Here is an 18,284-nt window from a genome sequence, read left to right on the forward strand (position 1 = left end):
AGTCCACATTCACCATATACTGGAAAATCATTCCACATGTACACAAATACAATGTCTGGATCTATGCACCTGTATACCAACAGAAATCGCCATCATCTGTAAAATAAGGCTGTAACTGCCTTTTGTGTTGTGCTAAGTTGCTTTTATTTCAACTATATATTGTTTTTTGTATAAAGATTGTACTATGTATATCACAGTAAAACTTTATTTAAAAGTGGATAGGTGATCAGTGGGGATCTGACAACCGGAAACCACCCCCCTCCCCTCCTGATCAGCTGTTTTGAGAAGGCAGCAGCTCTCCTGTGAACGCCACAGCCTTCTCACAGCTTGCCATACACAGTGCAGAAGGTGCGACCCGGCTCGGCGGGATGGGGGAGCCCGCGGCCCCACAAATGCTTTTAATAGCCAGTCGGGCTCGGGGCCTTTCTGTGCAATTTTTTTTGTTATGCCTACAGTATGGCTGGCTGCGCTACCTGCGCAGTGTGCACATTAAATAACCCATACCCACTTACCCATACCCTCTCCAGTGCTGCGCCACCAGCTGTGACAGCGTGCGACCAGGGCGGTGAGGTCACAAGTCTCACGGGATCACGCGGCGCCGCAGAGGGTATGACGGCCAGAGCAGAGTAGGTAAGTATTTTTATTTATGTATGCGCACACTGGCTTCATACGTGGTGGGTTGGGGAACCTGGCAGTTGCGGCAGTATGGCATGCAGCACTTGAATTCCAAAAGGGGAGCCCGCTCCTGCCATATGAGGGCAGGCCCACTGGCAGCAAATCCTTAATTCTCATTAAATATATACAGAGATGGGCAAAATAACGAAATGTAGGCAGAGAGGGGCAAAATAACGAAATGTAGGCAGAGAGGGGCAAAATACACCTAACTCTTCTATTTAATATTGTACCACAACACATTCAAACCTATGGTGGGCCGGCCCAATTCAAAGTTTGTCCTGTTGCCCATAGAACTCTAGTTGCGCCACTGCACAGCTCCGTACATTGCATAGCGGATCACATCCGTATTTTTGGGATCCACGGCTTGCAGGCTGCAAAACTGATATGCTGTCAAAAACACTGGAAGAGGGCCCAAGAGCCTCAGGCCTCGTGAACATGACCATATCAGTTTTGCGTCCGCAGATTATTTCCACGCCAATAAAATCTTTATTTTTATTTTTTATTTTTTTTTGTGGCTTCCATTGTCCATTCGTGGATTAAACGAAAGCCTTTAGCCGAGCTGTCGCTTTCCCCAAAAAAAAAACTCACACTGCTTTCTGCATGGAAATCCACACACAAAATTCCTCCTGTTCTATCATGTATGTTTTTACGATCACACCAGAAACTGTTACAAAATGCATTTCTAATCTGATTTTCTATTCATCTGTGTCTCTACACTCATTCTCCATGAGGACCATAAAATCTGTGTTCTTTCCTCCATGCTAAGTGGGTCACAGTTAAGCTTCATGTGTAATAGACATACAACAAGGATCCTACATTTTGCTGAGGTTGTGAAAATCCAATCATTTTGCATCACCTACGCCACAAGCTTGCTGCTAAAGCCAAATGCATGAAAGACTATGCGGTTTCATAAGCTTCGTAAAGAGATTGCTCAGACACGTTGGTGGCTTTGTATTTTTATTCCAAGATGAACAATGCAGCTACCAAAAACTGTTAAAATAAACAGAATTCTCATAAGCTTGGCCCATACAGGAGATCTTTAATTGAGGCTTCAAGTCAAAAAACATGTAACGAGTTTTTATACATTGCATTTTGCATTCAAAGGAAATGAAACATCATGTCAATAATGTTCAACAAGGTTTATACGAAATACTTTTATTTCGCGACTAGTGTTAGAACAAAAAAAAATGAGGAAAATGCATTTTCTGTATGTACTTACAGTAGGCCACAACCAGGGACATAAGCTTCACCCCAGTTTTAACCCTGTGTTCCTAGTGAGTTGGGTGAAAGTCCATTTTTAATGCACATATCACATCCTGTGATCCATTCGCTTCAGCGAGGAAAACTGTCCAAAGGTTTCCTCTTTGGAGGCCGTTTTATCTGCTTTCTGTACTTTTATTTTATTTTATTTTTCCTGGACAGAAAAGTGTAGTTTGCCGCACTATGCAGGCCAGTAAAACATACAAAAACAAACGGAAAGTACAGTTAGGTCCATATATATTTGCACAGAGACAGTTTTTTATAATTTTTGTTCTGTACATTGCCACAATGGATTTTGAACAAAACAATTCAGATGCAGTTGAAGTTCAGACTTCCAGTTTTAATTCAGTGGGTTGAACAAAAAGCATTTTTTAAACTCAATCCCTTCATTTCAGGGGCTCAAAAGTATTTAGACAAATTAAATAATTGTAAATAAAATGTTAATTTATAATACGTGGCTGAAACCCCTTTGTTGGCAATGACTGCCTGAAGTCTTGAACCCATGGACATCACCAGACGCTGTGTTTCCTCCTTGTTAATGCTCTGCCAGACCTTTACTGCAGCGGTTTTCAGTTGCTGTTTGTTTGTAGGCCTTTCTGTCTGAAGTCTAGTCTTTAACAAGTGAAATGCATGCTCTATTGGGTTCCGATCAGGTGACTGACTTGGCCATTCAAGAATATTCCACTTCTTTGCTTTAATAAACTCCTGGGTTTCTTTGGCTTTATGTTTTGGGTCATTGTCCATCTGTATTATGAAACGCCGACCAATCAGTTTGGCTGCATTTGAGAACACAGTATGTCTCTGAAAACCCCAGAATTCATCCGGCTGCTTCTGTCCTGTGTCACATCATCAATAAACACTAGGGACCCAGTGCCACTGGCAGCCATTCATGCCCAAACCATCACACTGCCTCCACCGTGTTTTACAGATGATGTGCTATGCTTTGGATCATGAGCTGTACCATGCCTTTGCCATACTTTTTTCTTTCCATCTTTCTGGTAGAGGTTGTTCTTGGTTGCATCTGTCCAAAGAATATTCTTCCAGAAGTGTGCTGTTTTTTTTTTTTTTTTTTGAAGGATGGCTTGTTTCACCTGCATGGAGAGTTCCTTTGACCGCATGTTTACTTCTCAGCAAAATCTTCAAAATGCAAGCACCACACCTCAAATCAACTCCAGGCCTTTTATGTGCTTAATTTCGAATGAAATAATGAAGAAATTGCCCACACCTGACCATGAAACAGCCTTTGAGTCAATTGCTAAATTACTTTTGGTCCCTTTAAAAACAGGGTGCCACATGTAAAGCTGAAAACTCCTAAACCCTTTATCTAATTTTAATGTGGATACTCTCAAATAAAAGCTAAAAGTCTGGACTTTATGTCCATGTCCATTATAGAACTACAACTTAAATATATTTTAGTAAACAGGTAATAAAAACAAAAACAAAATGTGTCAGTGTCCAAATATTTATGGACCTAACTGTAGGTCAGAGTCCAAAGATTAATCTTTGGTGCAATTTTCTGGTGGTACAATCTGCTCTCTTTCATTCCTCCTGTAGAGCTACTCTTTAGCGCTTGGATGGCGGTTCACTGATTTTATCCTTTTTTTTTTTTTTTTTTCTTTTCTTTTTCTTTTTTTTCTCTTCTCCTGAAACCTTGCTGAAAATAGATAAAGGTATAAGTCAGTTCCAGGATAAAAATGTATGTTAAATGCAAGGTGATAAAATAAAATGTAAAAGAAAATTAACTGGATAGTACTAATTAACAATATAGCCCATGTTCAAAGTGCAAATTCTAATAGGAAGGTTTGAGGTGCGTATGGAGTGTTAATGGAGATAGACATGACATGTGCTTCCTATTTCCCTTAGACACTAGTACACTAGTAACTTTTGATGACACTCTTTATAGGATTCATTGAGCTAAGGTAGGAACACATCACATGGATGTAAGTAACTTCCTTGTAAGGAAGACCATCTACAAAAAATAATCTTGTGGTGTGCCCAATCCTCGTCTCTTGGTGGGCCACCATTTTATTTACATTATAGACAATATTATGTTTGAAAAGCACTTTACTCTTAAAGGAGTTGTGCCCCTTTGGGAGGCTGGGAGCATTGGCATCCCACCCGCCTCTCTTGGGCAAACCTGCAAAGGGGGGCATACTTGCCTGCTTCCTGACAATGTCTCCCTACTCCAAAAGTTTGACTTCTTTATTTCCTGGGTATCATAATGGTTACTTTCCCATTTTTGGCTAACCCAGTACACAGTTGCATATGCAGGCTGTAGAGAACAGTCTGTGCAAGAACACATCCAGAATTTAATATATAGCCTATGATGGTGCAGGACTGACCAGATATTTACCCTATTTTCTGATATTTATTTGCAACTGTTGCCTATACATTGAAAATTATATGTACTATAGAAACAGAATAGCAAGGTTCCAATTCATTTATAGACTAATTTGGGCAAATGTGCATCAAGTACTTTGTGCTAACTTTTTTAAACCATGTAGCCCATCATAGACCCAGAAAGGCCTTGAGGTAGGCTTCTTGTTTTTTATAGTCAGAATAGCTGTTGAGTCTTGGTTTATTCTAAGCTGTGTGTGGTATGAAGTTGATCCCAAGTTTAACAAATCAAAATCCCAATTTCTCTATCCCATTGATTTGCAGTCTGAAGGGTGAACATTTTGTACTCGCCTGATGCACAAGTGTTGTGTTTTGAAGACTCCATTCTTATTGTCAACCTTTTTCTAGGTTCATATTCTTTAGTTTTAAATGGGCACTAACTTTTCAAACATTTTCTTCTCAAAGGTCACTTTAGGTGAGCCTGAACAATTCTGTAAACCACTTTTTGATGTTCTTGCTATCCACCTTTTAAAAACACATCTGAAATCTCTGCCACTAGGGGGTCTCCCTTCTGGCAATTTTACTCTCCACCCTCCTCACCCGTAAACGGTCTTCTGTGACCTATGCTGTCATGATAATGTGTAGGAGTCCTAGATCTGTGTGCTAGGAGCATAAACTGTTGCCTACATACCATGGGCCAGATTTATCGTAGCCCAGCGGCTTACATCGGGTTATGATAACCAGGCGCCCTGCTGGATGCTGCTCCTGACTTATGCCTCATCATAAATTAGAAACCGCATCCGTCAGTCTGTGTGCCTGAACTGCAATCTACACCAGCCCCTGCCTGGTGTAGATTTCAGTGTTGTTCTGTGTCAGAAAACTGGCTTAGAAGATTATAAATGTGGTGAAGCTGCCTGTCCCACTTTTATTCCTACCCTTAAGACACCCCCTTACCTGGAAAGTGGCAAGGCTGGCACAGTAACTGCATGTTACAAATGTTTTATTTTTTTTGCAAACGCTGTCGAAAAAGTTGCAGATGTGCAGTTTGTGACTTTTTCAAAACGAAAAAAGTGGCAAATCTTTATGATAAATTTGGCCCCATGTGTGCAGAGGATAGGGCTCTCTAGAAGTAAGATAAAGGAAGTCTAGACCAGTATAGTACTAGCAGACTGCCTGTATTTGGACATGCCCCCGGGCTTGAGAAGAACTGCATGCAGGAGCAGCTAGAAGTCATTCTCAGCAGACCAAATCACTGGGCAAGGCTGGAATAAATTCTCACACTGTCCCCAACAAAAGCAGAAGGTAATATGTGAGAAGCTCTAAAATTCAGTTACCCATTAAGCCGTTGTACTGTTAGATAAGTTGTCTTTGTCATTAACGACATAGCAGTAGTATATTATCCCCATGAAACAGCCGGCAACTATTCTCTTGAGGTCTTTTTTATATTCCTTAGAGTTTTACTATAGAGAATCCAAAAGTGCCCAGAAAAGAGATTGAATACTACTTCATTAGTGGGAATAATCGTGTTCTAGGCCAGTTCTTGACATATTAATAGATGGCAAACCCATTTCAGCTTTTCCAAGTGCCCAAGCTCATGTAAAGTTTCCAGATGCCTACTGTCATCTTGATGTTATAGGGCCGTAAATAAAATGTGTGTTGTATTGAGATCAAGGGTCCTTTTTGTTTCAGTATAATAAATAGAATTCCTTCAATCTTGCATGCAGTTTTCCAGCTTCCAGACGCCAAGAAAACTCCAACCTGTCACTTGCATTGACACTTTACTGTACTTCTAATGGTCTGGTATTGAAACACAGGAGCATAAAGCAAAAGAAAGACCAAATGTAAACTTAAAGGGCTTCTGTCACCCCCATTAAACGTTTTTTTTTTTTTCTTTACTAATAATCCCTACACTGCGATCTCATCATACACAAGCTAATTAATGATTTTCGTTCAGTAGAATTTGTTAAAAATCGATTTTTGAAATATGTAAATTACCTTGCTACCAGCAAGTAGGGCGGCTACTTGCTGGTAGCAGCCGCGTCCTCCGATGGTAATGACGCCCCCTCTGCTTGTTGATTGACAGATCCCGTCCGCTGGCCCTTTCTCTGCTGGCCCTGCCTGTTTTGATTCAATATCTGGCGCCTGCGCCGCGGCCGTACCTCTCTTCAATCTGCGCAGGCGCACTGAGAGGCGGCCACTAGCTCGGCCGCTTCCTCCTCAATGCGCCTGCGCCGATGACGTCACATCTACACCCGGCGCAGGCGCATTGAGGAGCGAGTGGCCGCCTCTCAGTGCGCCTGCGCAGATTGAAGAGAGGTACGGCCGCGGCGCAGGCGCCAGATATTGAATCAAAACAGGCAGGGCCAGCAGAGAAAGGGCCAGCGGACGGGATCTGTCAATCAACAAGCAGAGGGGGCGTCACAAGATGTGCTTTAACTGCCGACTGTCAGCTTTAATTTGAGGGTATTTAGATCCAAATCAGGTGTAGGAATTACAACAGCTTGCATATGTGCCTCCCACTTGTTAAGGGACCAAAAGTAATGGGACAATTGGCTTCCCAGCTGTTCCATGGACAGGTGTGTGTTATTCCCTCATTATCCCAATTACAATGAGCAGATAAAAGGGCCAGAGTTCATTAAAAACAAAACAAACCCATCAGAGAGATAGCAAAAGCATTAGGCGTGGCCCAAACAACTGTTTGAAACATTCTTAAAAAGAAGGAACGCATCGGTGAGCTCAGCAACACCAAAAGACCCGGAAGACCACGGAAAACAACTCTGGTGGGTGACCGAACAATTCTTTCCCTGGTGAAGAAAACACCCTTCACAACAGTTGGCCAGATCAAGAACACTCTCCAGGAGGTAGGTGTATGTGTGTCAAAGTCAACAATGAAGAGAAGACTTCACCAGAGTGAATACAGAGGGTTCACCACAAGATGTAAACCATTGGTGAGCCTCAAAAACAGAAAGGCCAGATTAGAGTTTGCCAAACAACATCTAAAAAAGCCTTCACAGTTCAGGAACAACATCCTATGGACAGATGAGACAAAGATCAACTTGTACCAGAGTGATGGGAAGAGAAGAGTATGGAGAAGGAAAGGAACTGCTCATGATCCTAAGCATACCACCATCAGTGAAGCATGGTGGTGGTGTCATGTCGTGGGCATGTATGGCTGCCAATGGAACTGGTTCTCTTGTATTTATTGATGATGTGACTGCTGACAAAAGCAGCAGGATGACTTCTGAAGTATTTCGGGCAATATTATCTGCTCATATTCAGCCAAATGCTTCAGAACTCATTAGACGGCGCTTCACAGTGCAGATAGACAATGACCCAAAGCATGCTGCAAAAGCAACCAAAGAGTTTAAGGGAAAGAAGTGGAATGTTATGCAATGGCCAAGTCAATCACCTGACCTGAATCCGATTGAGCATGCATTTCACTTACTGAAGACAAAACTAAAGGGAAAATGCCCCAAGAACAATCAGGAACTGAAGACAGTTGCAGTAGAGGCCTGGCAGAGCATCACCAGGGATGAAACCCAGCGTCTGGTGATGTCTATGCGTCCTAGACTTCAGGCTGTAATTGACTGCAAAGGATTTGCAACAAAGTATTGAAAAGCAAAAGTTTGATTTATGATGATTATTCTGTCCCATTACTTTTGGTTCCTTAACAAGTGGGAGGCACATATGCAAACTGTTGTAATTCCTACACCGTTCATCTGATTTGGGTGTAAATACCCCCACATTAAAGATGACAGTCTGCAGTTAAATCACATCTTGTTAATTTCATTTCAAATCCATTGTGGTGGTGTATAGAGCCAAAAATGTTAGAATTGTGTTGATGTCCCAATATTTATGGACCTGTATATGCACACACTAGCAGAAGGACCTGTATTTGCACGGGTATATTTCATTTAATGTTTCTGTGTCGTTAAAAGATATCAACAGTATCCCCCATAAGTGACAGCACCCCGCCCCTTTATCAGTGAACTCCACAGTTCCCCACCCCTTAACACTGCCCCCCCCCCCACAGTGCCCCGCCGCTTTAAAATGGGACCTCCACAGCAGACCATCCCCTTAACTTTGACCTTCACAGCAGCCTGCTCTTTAACAGTGAGTTTCACAGCACCCTACTCCCTTGACAGTGACCTCCTCAGGGGCCCGCCACCTTAACAGTGAACACCACAGTACCCCGCTTCCTTAACAGTGACCTCCATAGCAGTTGCCCCTGTAATAGTGGCCCCTGCCCCCTTAACAGGGACCTCCACCGTGCCCTGCCCCTTAACGGGGTCCTCCACAGCGCCCTGCCCCTTAACGGGGTCCTCCACAGCGCCCTGCCCCTTAACGGGGTCCTCCACAGCGCCCTGCCCCTTAACGGGGTCCTCCACAGCGCCCTGCCCCTTAACGGGGTCCTCCACAGCGCCCTGCCCCTTAACGGGGACCTCCACAGCGCCCTGCCCCTTAACGGGGACCTCCACAGCGCCCTGCCCCTTAACGGGGACCTCCACAGCGCCCTGCCCCTTTAATGCTAGGGCTACGTGATGACATGTCACGCGACATTTTGTCTCAACAACTTTTATAATGATGGGCTATGGTGTTGCACTGCAACATACTGCGACACAACAGTAGCAAAAAATCCATCCATGGATGCATGTAGCAGCATAGTTGTGCCCTATGTGTCATGCGACTTATTGTCGTCCTTTAGCCCTAGCCTAAACCTGACCTACAGCAGTGAAGAAAAATGGCTGAGTTGTTATGGAAACCTGGAGTAAAACTGTGTGTATGTGGAGACTAAGTGCCTGCCAGATTCTATTGGCTGATAAGGGACATGTGACCGTGTGTATGGCAGTTGGGATTTGAAGAGAAAGACTTGCAGTCTTGTATTGGCTAATGTAGGTCATTTTTTGGGAATATCTCAGGAACGGTACATTCTAGAGAGCTGAGACTTGGTCTAAAACCTTCCCAGACACCTGATATACCTGTGTGTCAAATTTGGTGAAGATTGGTTCAGTCGTTTGGTTGCGCATTAAGAACAGACAGACAGATGTCCAGACAGAAACTCATATATAGAGAGAGAGAGAGAGAGATGATACGATACATATATATATATGTATGTATTTATTTTATATTTTGCCACTTGAAATTTTTGTGGCCTCTTCATGGTGTTTTTCCCCTATAACGAGGGAGATGTTAAAAACCCTAATAGCTCCAGCATGCTGTTTTGTAAGAGAAGCAAGAATAACATATACCACAAAAAATGCTACAAAAACTTCAGAAAAATACCAGCAAAAACCAGTACCATATGTGAAAGCACCCTCAGGCCACATCCACACAACTGTGTCCATTTTGCGGACTGCAAACTGTGGATATGCAAAATACGGACACTATCTTTGGCCGTAATTTGTGGATCAGCATTCTTCATCTTCTTTTTTTTTTCTCCAAACCACTTCTCATCTACTTCTTCTTTCATTCATTTTAGATTTTTTCCCCCTATGCTGTTATAGAGGTTTATATATTTATAAATGTCATCTTTGCCTTCATATAAGAATTTTTTTTTTTATTACTACACACATCCAGGATGCAGCTTCCAGCCTTAAATGATCTGTGTTGATTAATATGTATAAACCTGACCTGCTTTGAAGTTCCGCAGCGTTGTTGACTAGATGAGACAGTTGTTCCTTTGGGACATGAAGAGAAGATTTTTATTTTTTTTATTATTCTTTTGAATAGGAAGGTGGCTTGCATTGGTTTTCTAAATATGTTTTTTAGTAACCATTTTTATGACCTATAAAGCAGCAGAACGTGTGCCGTGCGAGTAAGCCTTTTTATACAGTACTGTGAAAAATCACTTTACGGCTACTTTCACACTAGAATTTTTGCGGATCCGTCATGGATCTGCAAAAACGCTTCCGTTAAAATAATACAACCGCATGCATCTGTCATGAACGGTTGTATTACGTAGCCATAATGGATCCATCATGAACACCATTGATAGTCAATGGGGGACGGATCAGTTTTCTATTGTGTCCGAGAAAACTGATCCGTCCCCATTGACTTGCATTGTGTGTCAGGGTGGATCCGTTTTCTCAGGCACAATAGAAAACTGATCCGTCCCCCATTGACTTTCGATTGTGTTCATGATGGATCCATTATGGCTACATAAGACATAATACAACCGGATCCGTTCATGACAGATGCATGCGGTTGTATTATTGTAACAGAATCGTTTTTGCAGTTCCAGCGTTATTCTTTCGGCAATGGTAGCGCAACGAAACCGAACAGAATGCATTTTACTGCACTCTGTTTCGTTCAGTTTTGTCCCCATTGACAAGGAATTGGGACAAAACTGAAGCGTTCTTCCGCTATTGTGATCCTATGACGGTGATTCATTCAGTCATTCAAGTGATTCATTTTCAGTTAGAAGAGGTTTTCTGGAACTTAATGGTATATCCATAGGCTGTGTTTACATGGGGTTTTTGTCGCACTATAAAACTGCAAAAAAACTTTTTCTGCAGTCACTATTTTACGGCCCGCAAACAGTGGGTCGGCAATCCACGCCACCGGCCGTGTGCACCACGCATCAAGGATGCGGACCCATTCACTTGAATGGGTCCGTAATTCCGGAGATGCGGAACAGAACACCGGAAGCACTTCCGTTGTGTTTCTTTCCGTTGTTCCGCACCGCAAATAAATATGCAATTGCGGTCCCCAATGCACGGAACGGCGGCACAATGGCCTTAAATAGATCTTTCAGTGCATTTTCTGTTATAGTTTACTGCAACAAAAAAATATCCTGTAAACCTCCTCATGCACACGAACGTATTTTGTTTCCGTGTCCGTTATGTGTTTTTTTTTTTTGTGTGGATAGGATTCATTTTAATAGGTCTGCAAAAAATGTGGACAGCACACCGTGTGCTGTCCGCATCAGTATGTCTATTCCGTAGTAAAAAATGAACATGTCCTATTCTTGTCAATTTTTAAGGCATTGTAACAATGGATCCGCAAAAAAAACAGCATATGGATGTCGTGTGTGTTTTTTCTTTTTTTTTTTTGCGGACCACAAAACACATACGGTAGTGTGCAGTTAGTCTTAGGCTCTTCTATATCAAATCGGTGAGCTCCAGATCTCTGCACCCTGACAAATCGGCTGTTTGAAGACCTGACTTGGTGGGGCGTTCGTTGCTCTCTGGACCTTCCTGCAACCCAATCTCATTAAAGTGAATGGGACTCAGCTGCAATGCCAGGTATAGCTGCTACACACTGAACAGCAGTGCAGTAGTCCCTTCTATCAGCTGATCGGCAGGGGTGCCGGTAGTCACTGATCTGATAATAGGACAGGATAGGTTGGTTTCCCTCCACGGGGATCACCGGGTATACTTATATAATTATGGAGGAGACCGCACACCAGTGATTGTAATGATGCTTCTTTTATTCATTTCAACACCAGTGCTACTGGTTATACATCAGTGCAAGTTTCGGGCCCTTTTATTTGGTGCCCTGTTTCATGTTGATGAATTTGGACTTGTGGATGTTCCAGCATTTATTTATTTTTTTTATAGAATTTTTTGTCTCGCTTTACTTTTTTTCAGCAGCTTTAAAATTACTGGATGAAATCCTTCTCATTAAATCCAGCTTTCAGTGTAGTCTATGCTGTCCAGTGATTCCGGGGAGTTTTTGCGCTGCTATGTGAGCGCTTATGATTCTAATGAGACTCCTGAGGTGCGTGATAATTGTATGACTGGGTGTTTGTTCTGATTACGAAATGGAGTTGTGATTATACCGCTGTGAGCCACTTTTATGGAGAATACCTGGTGGTTGATTTGCACAGAGCGAGTGGACACATATTCAGTTAGAGGCAATGGATGGACTATTTAGTGTATTTTGGGGGTTTTGGCAATCCTACAAACCCTGCAGTGTGAACAGTAGGCACACAATTATGTAGCCGCTTTAATGAGACTATCTTATAGCACTTTTGTATCATTTTATAACCCGCTGCTAGACAGAAAATGCATTTCACAGTTGTATGAAGTAACCTAATTGGGTTTGTAGCCTGTAAAGCACAAACGGCAGACTACAGCTCAGCAGCATGCTACATGCCAAGTATTACAGCAATACATATCTTCAATGCTTTTAGTTTTCTCATTCACTACTCATCTAGGCACAATGCCTTGTAGGACTAGCTCTGCTGAATGCAATGTCTGTCACTTAGCAATCTAGTGCCACTGCTTCATTGTGGAGAAAAAGTACTTTAAATCTATATGCAAATGAGAAGCTAAGTGCATTGAGGGCGGGCCCATGTCGCTCTGTGCACCTTACTCCTCCTGCTTCCTCTGCCAGCCCCTCCTTCTCCTTGATTGACAGGGCCAGACTAGATGACTGTCAAACTGGCCTAGGCAGTCAAGGGGGGTGGTTGGGGGGCTAACTGAAAGAGCAAAGGGTGCACAGAGTTGCTTAGGATCGCCCTCAGTGCCCTTAGCGGCTAAGGCAGAGTTCACACTTCAGTTATTTTCATCAGTTAGGGCTCATGCACACGACTCTATGTCCGCTGAGACATCTCTCGGAGGGCATATGGTTGTGTGCATGGGCCTTAACTGATGGAAATACCAGATCAAATAACTGAAGTGTGAACTCAGCCTAATTTGTGTATAACAGTGGCCTTCCTGGTGATACCCTCTTTAACTCCTTAGTGTATAATCGTGTACATGTACGTGATTATGCTTAAGGGGTTGTATGAGTGGGCTGCCGCCTTGAGCCCATTCCACATGTGGTAGGTGCCGCCTGTGTATTACTACAGGCACCTGGCCACAATGACCAGTATTGGTGATGACACTGAATTTGGTCATTTAACCACTTTGATGCAACGGTCAATAGTATTCTATTACGGTCTACGGCAGGGCTGGCCAACTTGCGGCTCTCCAGATGTTGTAAAACTACAATGCCCGCCGTGCCGTGCTGTAGACTTATAGCTGTAGGCAGACTGGGCATGCTGGGAGTTGTAGTTTTGCAACAGCTGGAGGGCCTTTAGGTTGGCCATCCCTGGTCTACAGGATAAGCAGTCAGAAGATCATAGGTTCCAATCCCCTAAAGGGACAAAAAGTTAATTTGGAGAAAGTAAAGAAAATCTCTTTATCTTCACATATAAAAAATACATATATCAAAATAAAAAAATCCACAACTGTACATCTACCAACTGTAGACAGAAATAAGTTATTGCCATCAGAAAATAAGGATGCAAAATAAAAAAAAAATATATATATATATATATATATTTTTTTTTTTTATCGCCCTATTCGCTTTGACTCGCAAATTAAGTACATTTTATGGCTATATGAACAGAAAATTTAAAAAGTTATGGCTCTTAGAATGCGAGGAAGTCTTGTGGACTTTGTACAGCTTGGTCCCATTGAAGTGTATTGGGTTAAGCTACAATACCATGCACAGCTGCTATACAATGTTATGGCACACTGAGTGCTTGGTAAACTGTGAAGAAGCTGTACCAAACACTGCCTATAGGTTTATAGACTGTTGCTATTGGGATAATTTGCTAAATTGTTTGTCTTCATTTTAGATGCATTATGACAGTGTGTGGTTTCAAAGGTGGAGAGAAAAAAAAAAAAGGGGTTCTTTTAACGTAGACCTCTCATCACCCTTAATCGATCTCTTATTTATGGCTCCTCCTATTTAAATCCGTCCAATGAGGGAGGATAATGTGAGAGCTGCTTGATTAGCGAGATCCTGCAATATCAGTGATTTACGATGTTCTCACTCCCCTCTTAGGCTAGATGGATAGACTATCATTCTAAAAATTGTTGCACGACATCAATGTCGCAGTGTAGTTGTGCTCTGTGTTGTGCGACACGTATCATCTTGTAGCCTTATCCCACAGTGGGACCATTAGGAGAAATGCATCACCAGCTGCATAAGAAGGACAATGGCAAACCTTTGCCATGTGTGTGGGTGCCACGTTCATGTTAGGACAACAAGGCTGGTTTTCCACAATGAAAATTCTTATTCTTGGTCTATAACTGTCAGACATCAGATATGGTGCAGACAGTTTAGTTTGGTAACTCTTGGGAGAGTTAAAAAATTATTTTAACCCTTCATCTTGGAGGGCATTTCATTTTTGCATTTTCCTTTTTCACTCACTACCTTTCCGGGGCCATAACTTATTATTTTTTTTTTTTATTCTCATAGCCGTTTGAGGGCCTGTTTTTTAGGGGACAAGTTGTACTTTCTAATGGCACCATTTAACATTGAATATAATGCAGTGGGTAGTTGGAAAAAAAAATTCAAATGGTGTGGAATTGGAAAAATAATGCCGTTTTTATGAGTTTGGTTTTTACAGCGTTCCCTATGCTATAAAACGGACCTGTTACTTTCATTCTCCGGTCAGTACTACAGCAATAGCACGTTTGTATAGTTTTTCTTGCACATTAATACGGGGGGAAAAAAAATCTTGGAAAAAAAAAATTTGCTTTTTCTTTTCATTGCCATATTCTGACCCCTATAAATTTTTGTGGGTGTGTATGACTTTTTGATCACTTTTTATAAAAAAAAAAATTGTAAAAGGTGAAGCAACCAAATAACGCTGTCAGCTATTTTTACCATTTTAATAATACATGCGTTTTCGCTCGTGGCGATGCCCATGATTTTATTTTAGTTTTGGGAAAAGTGTGTGTGTGTGTGTGTGTGTGTGTGTGTTTTGTTTTGTTTTTTGTTGGTTTTTTAATAGACATTTTTATTTATTTTTGTTCCACTTTTTTATAGTTCCTCTCGGGAACTTGAACAAGCAATCATCAAATTTGCTTCTCTCATAGAGCCCAAAGCATTAGCCTTGGTGTCTTTGAGACTTGCATTATGTTCCTATGGAGCCTTGCCACAGGCAGGATCTCTATAGGTACCTATGTGCGTCAGCCCCGGATCAGGCTGCCGCGCACACTATCCGGCACCCTGAACCCCGCCAAGGGGAGCCAGTGCACGCTTCTGAGTTTTTGCACCGACAGTGAACATTGTAGAACAAAAAATCTTGAAGATCTTTTGATTAAGAACAATTGAAAAAAATGTTTAGCTCAAAATCGGTAAAATGCAATTATAATAAATACCTTTTAGGCCTCATGCACACGGCCGTTGTTTGCCGTTGTCTGCCGTGGCGGCTCAGATGCAGACCCATTCATTTCAATGGAGCCGCAAAAGATGCGGACAGCTCTCCGTGTGCTGTCCGCATCCGTGGCTCCGCGATTTGTGGACAAGAATAGGCATTTATATTGCCGGCGCCCGTTACGTTCCGCAAATTGTAGAAGGCAACACGTGCGCCTTCCGTTTTTTGTGGATCTGCGGTTTGCGGACCGCAAAAAACGGCACGGTCGTGTGCATGAGGCCTTAAGCTGTAGATCACTTGGGTTATATTCAATAATATATTAGAATAAAAGTTCAAGGCAAAAGTTCTCTAGTTTTTGAGTTTTCTTTCTTGGTGTTCAAATAAACACCAAAATATCCGACAGACTGTGAATTCTAGAAATAAATATTCCATTTCTTGAATGCAGCACTCCAAAATGACTTGTGGATACAAAAAGTGCATAAAGTGAAAAAAGTGGCACATGGTCAGTATGCATGGTAACAATGTATCCAAATCAAACCGCATTGTCCATTTTCCAAGCTTGCGGACAAGTAAATAGGTAATTTGTTTTTCCATCTACTTTTTTTTAAATTCTAGTTCCGGCTTCGTACTTTAGTACATAAGATTTAGACGATAAGGCACACATAGAAATCCTTAAATAACGTGTAAAGACTAAAATTCAGTTCAGCAGCGTTTATTCCTGGCTACCTACTGTACTAATCCTCATGTTTTCTCTGAATATGCCATAACCTGAGCCCCTGGCTTATTGACATTGTTGGGTAGTATGGAGATGTGAGCTTTACTCCCGGGGAGATTTAGTGCTCAAGGTGAGAACATTTCTCTGTTGCATTTTGAGCAGGCAGGGGAGCATGGAGGGATAATGGTTCCATTAAAGTGATCAACGGCACATGCAGAAATCACAAAGAGAGAATGCTTTTAGATGAAACCTATTTTTGTGTGTAAATGGGTTCTGCTTCCTACATAACCCTTCCATGTAATACCTCTGGGTGATTCGCAGAGAACAACGCTTGAAGTGAGGTTATGCACTCTGATCCTGCAGGGGGAAAGGCTTCTACATTGATTTACCATTATACCAAGCGGTCATGTGATCAGGCCGCTCACTGCTCGGCCAGATAAATGGAAGGAATACTTGGCCCATAGATGCATCATGTCAAACCACTTCACTCTTGGCCATGCTGGTTAATAAACGCATACTTTGGAGTACAAATATAAATGAATCAAACTTACTAATTCAGTTTAATGACAATAGCTGCACTGTTCTCCCAAGTTTACGTCCCCATTCATGGTCCAGGAAACTTCATTTTTGCATTTTTTTTTTTAACGTAGGCACAAGTTAATGATGTGCTTGAAGGGCAGGGGTGAACTGGCCATAGACCCTACAGGCACATTTCCTGGTGGGCCAATGCCCAGGGAGCTGCCCAAGACCCCCTTACTGCCGCTTGCCAAGTACATAATGATCTGATACTCCCTGTATTACCGTGGAGGGCATCAGGTACTCGTGTACGGTGCCTGTAGCTGCAGGTGCCCTCCTGAATTCAGTTGTGTATCTGTCCTCAGGACAGTGATACTGTTGAGTACAACAACGTGGTATGGTAGCTGTGTATCTTAATTGGAGATAACTGGGGGAGCACTACGGCATTGCTGACCACACATACTTGTGTTGGCACTGCCTACTTGTGATGCCCTGTCTTCTATTAATTTTGACCCGCCTACAACATGGGGGCCACTTTTAGTTTTTTTTCCAAAGCCACTTTAAGTTCCCAGTCAGCCCCTGTTGAAGGGGCTGTCTGTCTGGCTCTGTTCCTTAGATAAGCCAGCCCGCTTCTTCATCTCTAATCAGCCATGAAGGAGAAGGAGGCTGGCTTATGTAATGAACTGTACCAGGGGAGGAAGCTCACTAACTGTTTCACGATGAATGAGGAAGTAAAGCTGCTGGGGTGAGGAGAGGGTCTAAATTTGGGACACTGGTACCGCCACTTTATCTCTGCAAATCACGTCAAGGAAAACTCATTTAACCTGTTTTAATACCCATAGATTCACAAGTCCTATTTGGGACATCATTTGTAGAGCAATCTGGTAAATATACAAAATAGGCTGGGTTCATATCACGTTTTTCTCATATGTTTAACATATACAAAAAAGAAGTATACAGTAACAGATTCCTAAGAGAGATGTCATACAATGGCATCCATCATCAAAGAGTTCCATTGTAAAAAAATAAATAAATAAAAGTTTGCATTAATGGATTCTTAAGAAAGTAGTCCTACAGAGTGTATTGAAAAGACTTCCCCTGGAGTCCTCTCCATTATGTCAGTGCTCTTGGGAATTTTCTCAGTGCATTCAACGTGCATTTCCAACGGGGAATGAAGGGGAAGGGACCACACGATAAGAGAGAACTAACTGATCGTGGCACGGACAGTCCCATAGAGAATGAATTGAGCAACAGGGCTTTACATGCTGCTTCTTCCTGGATGAGGGAGCTGGACCCCCTGTTTTCAGAATGGGGGAGGAGCCCCTCTGTCGGACCCCCACCATTCCATCTGATATCCTTAAGCATGGCATGACCCTTTAATGGGGCTTGCTGGAGTTGACAGATTCTCTTTAATGTAGGCAGAGCAACAGAAATGTATAGAATATTCTTTGTTGTAACTTGTAAGGCTACTTTCACACTAGCGTTAATATTTTCCAGTATTGAGATCAGTCATAGGGTCTCAATACCGGATCAAAACGCTTCAGTTTTGTCCCCATTCATTGTCAATAAGGACAAAACGTAACTGAACAGAACGGAATGCCCCAAAATACATTCCGTTCCGTTCTCATACCGGAGAGCAAACCGCAGCATGCTGTAGTTTTCTTTCCGTCCTGGGATGCAGAG

The 18,284-nt window shown here is 42.3% G+C and overlaps 1 protein-coding gene across 2 annotated transcripts in view; it reads left to right on the forward strand.

The window, feature by feature from the left end:
* SMAP1 (small ArfGAP 1) overlaps positions 1-18,284 on the forward strand; it is a 217,423-nt gene that overhangs the window by 102,301 nt on the left and 96,838 nt on the right. The gene's annotated exons all lie outside the window — the stretch shown is intronic.

This window comes from Bufo gargarizans, chromosome 4, assembly GCF_014858855.1.
Source record: "Bufo gargarizans isolate SCDJY-AF-19 chromosome 4, ASM1485885v1, whole genome shotgun sequence".
Lineage (NCBI taxonomy): Eukaryota > Metazoa > Chordata > Amphibia > Anura > Bufonidae > Bufo > Bufo gargarizans.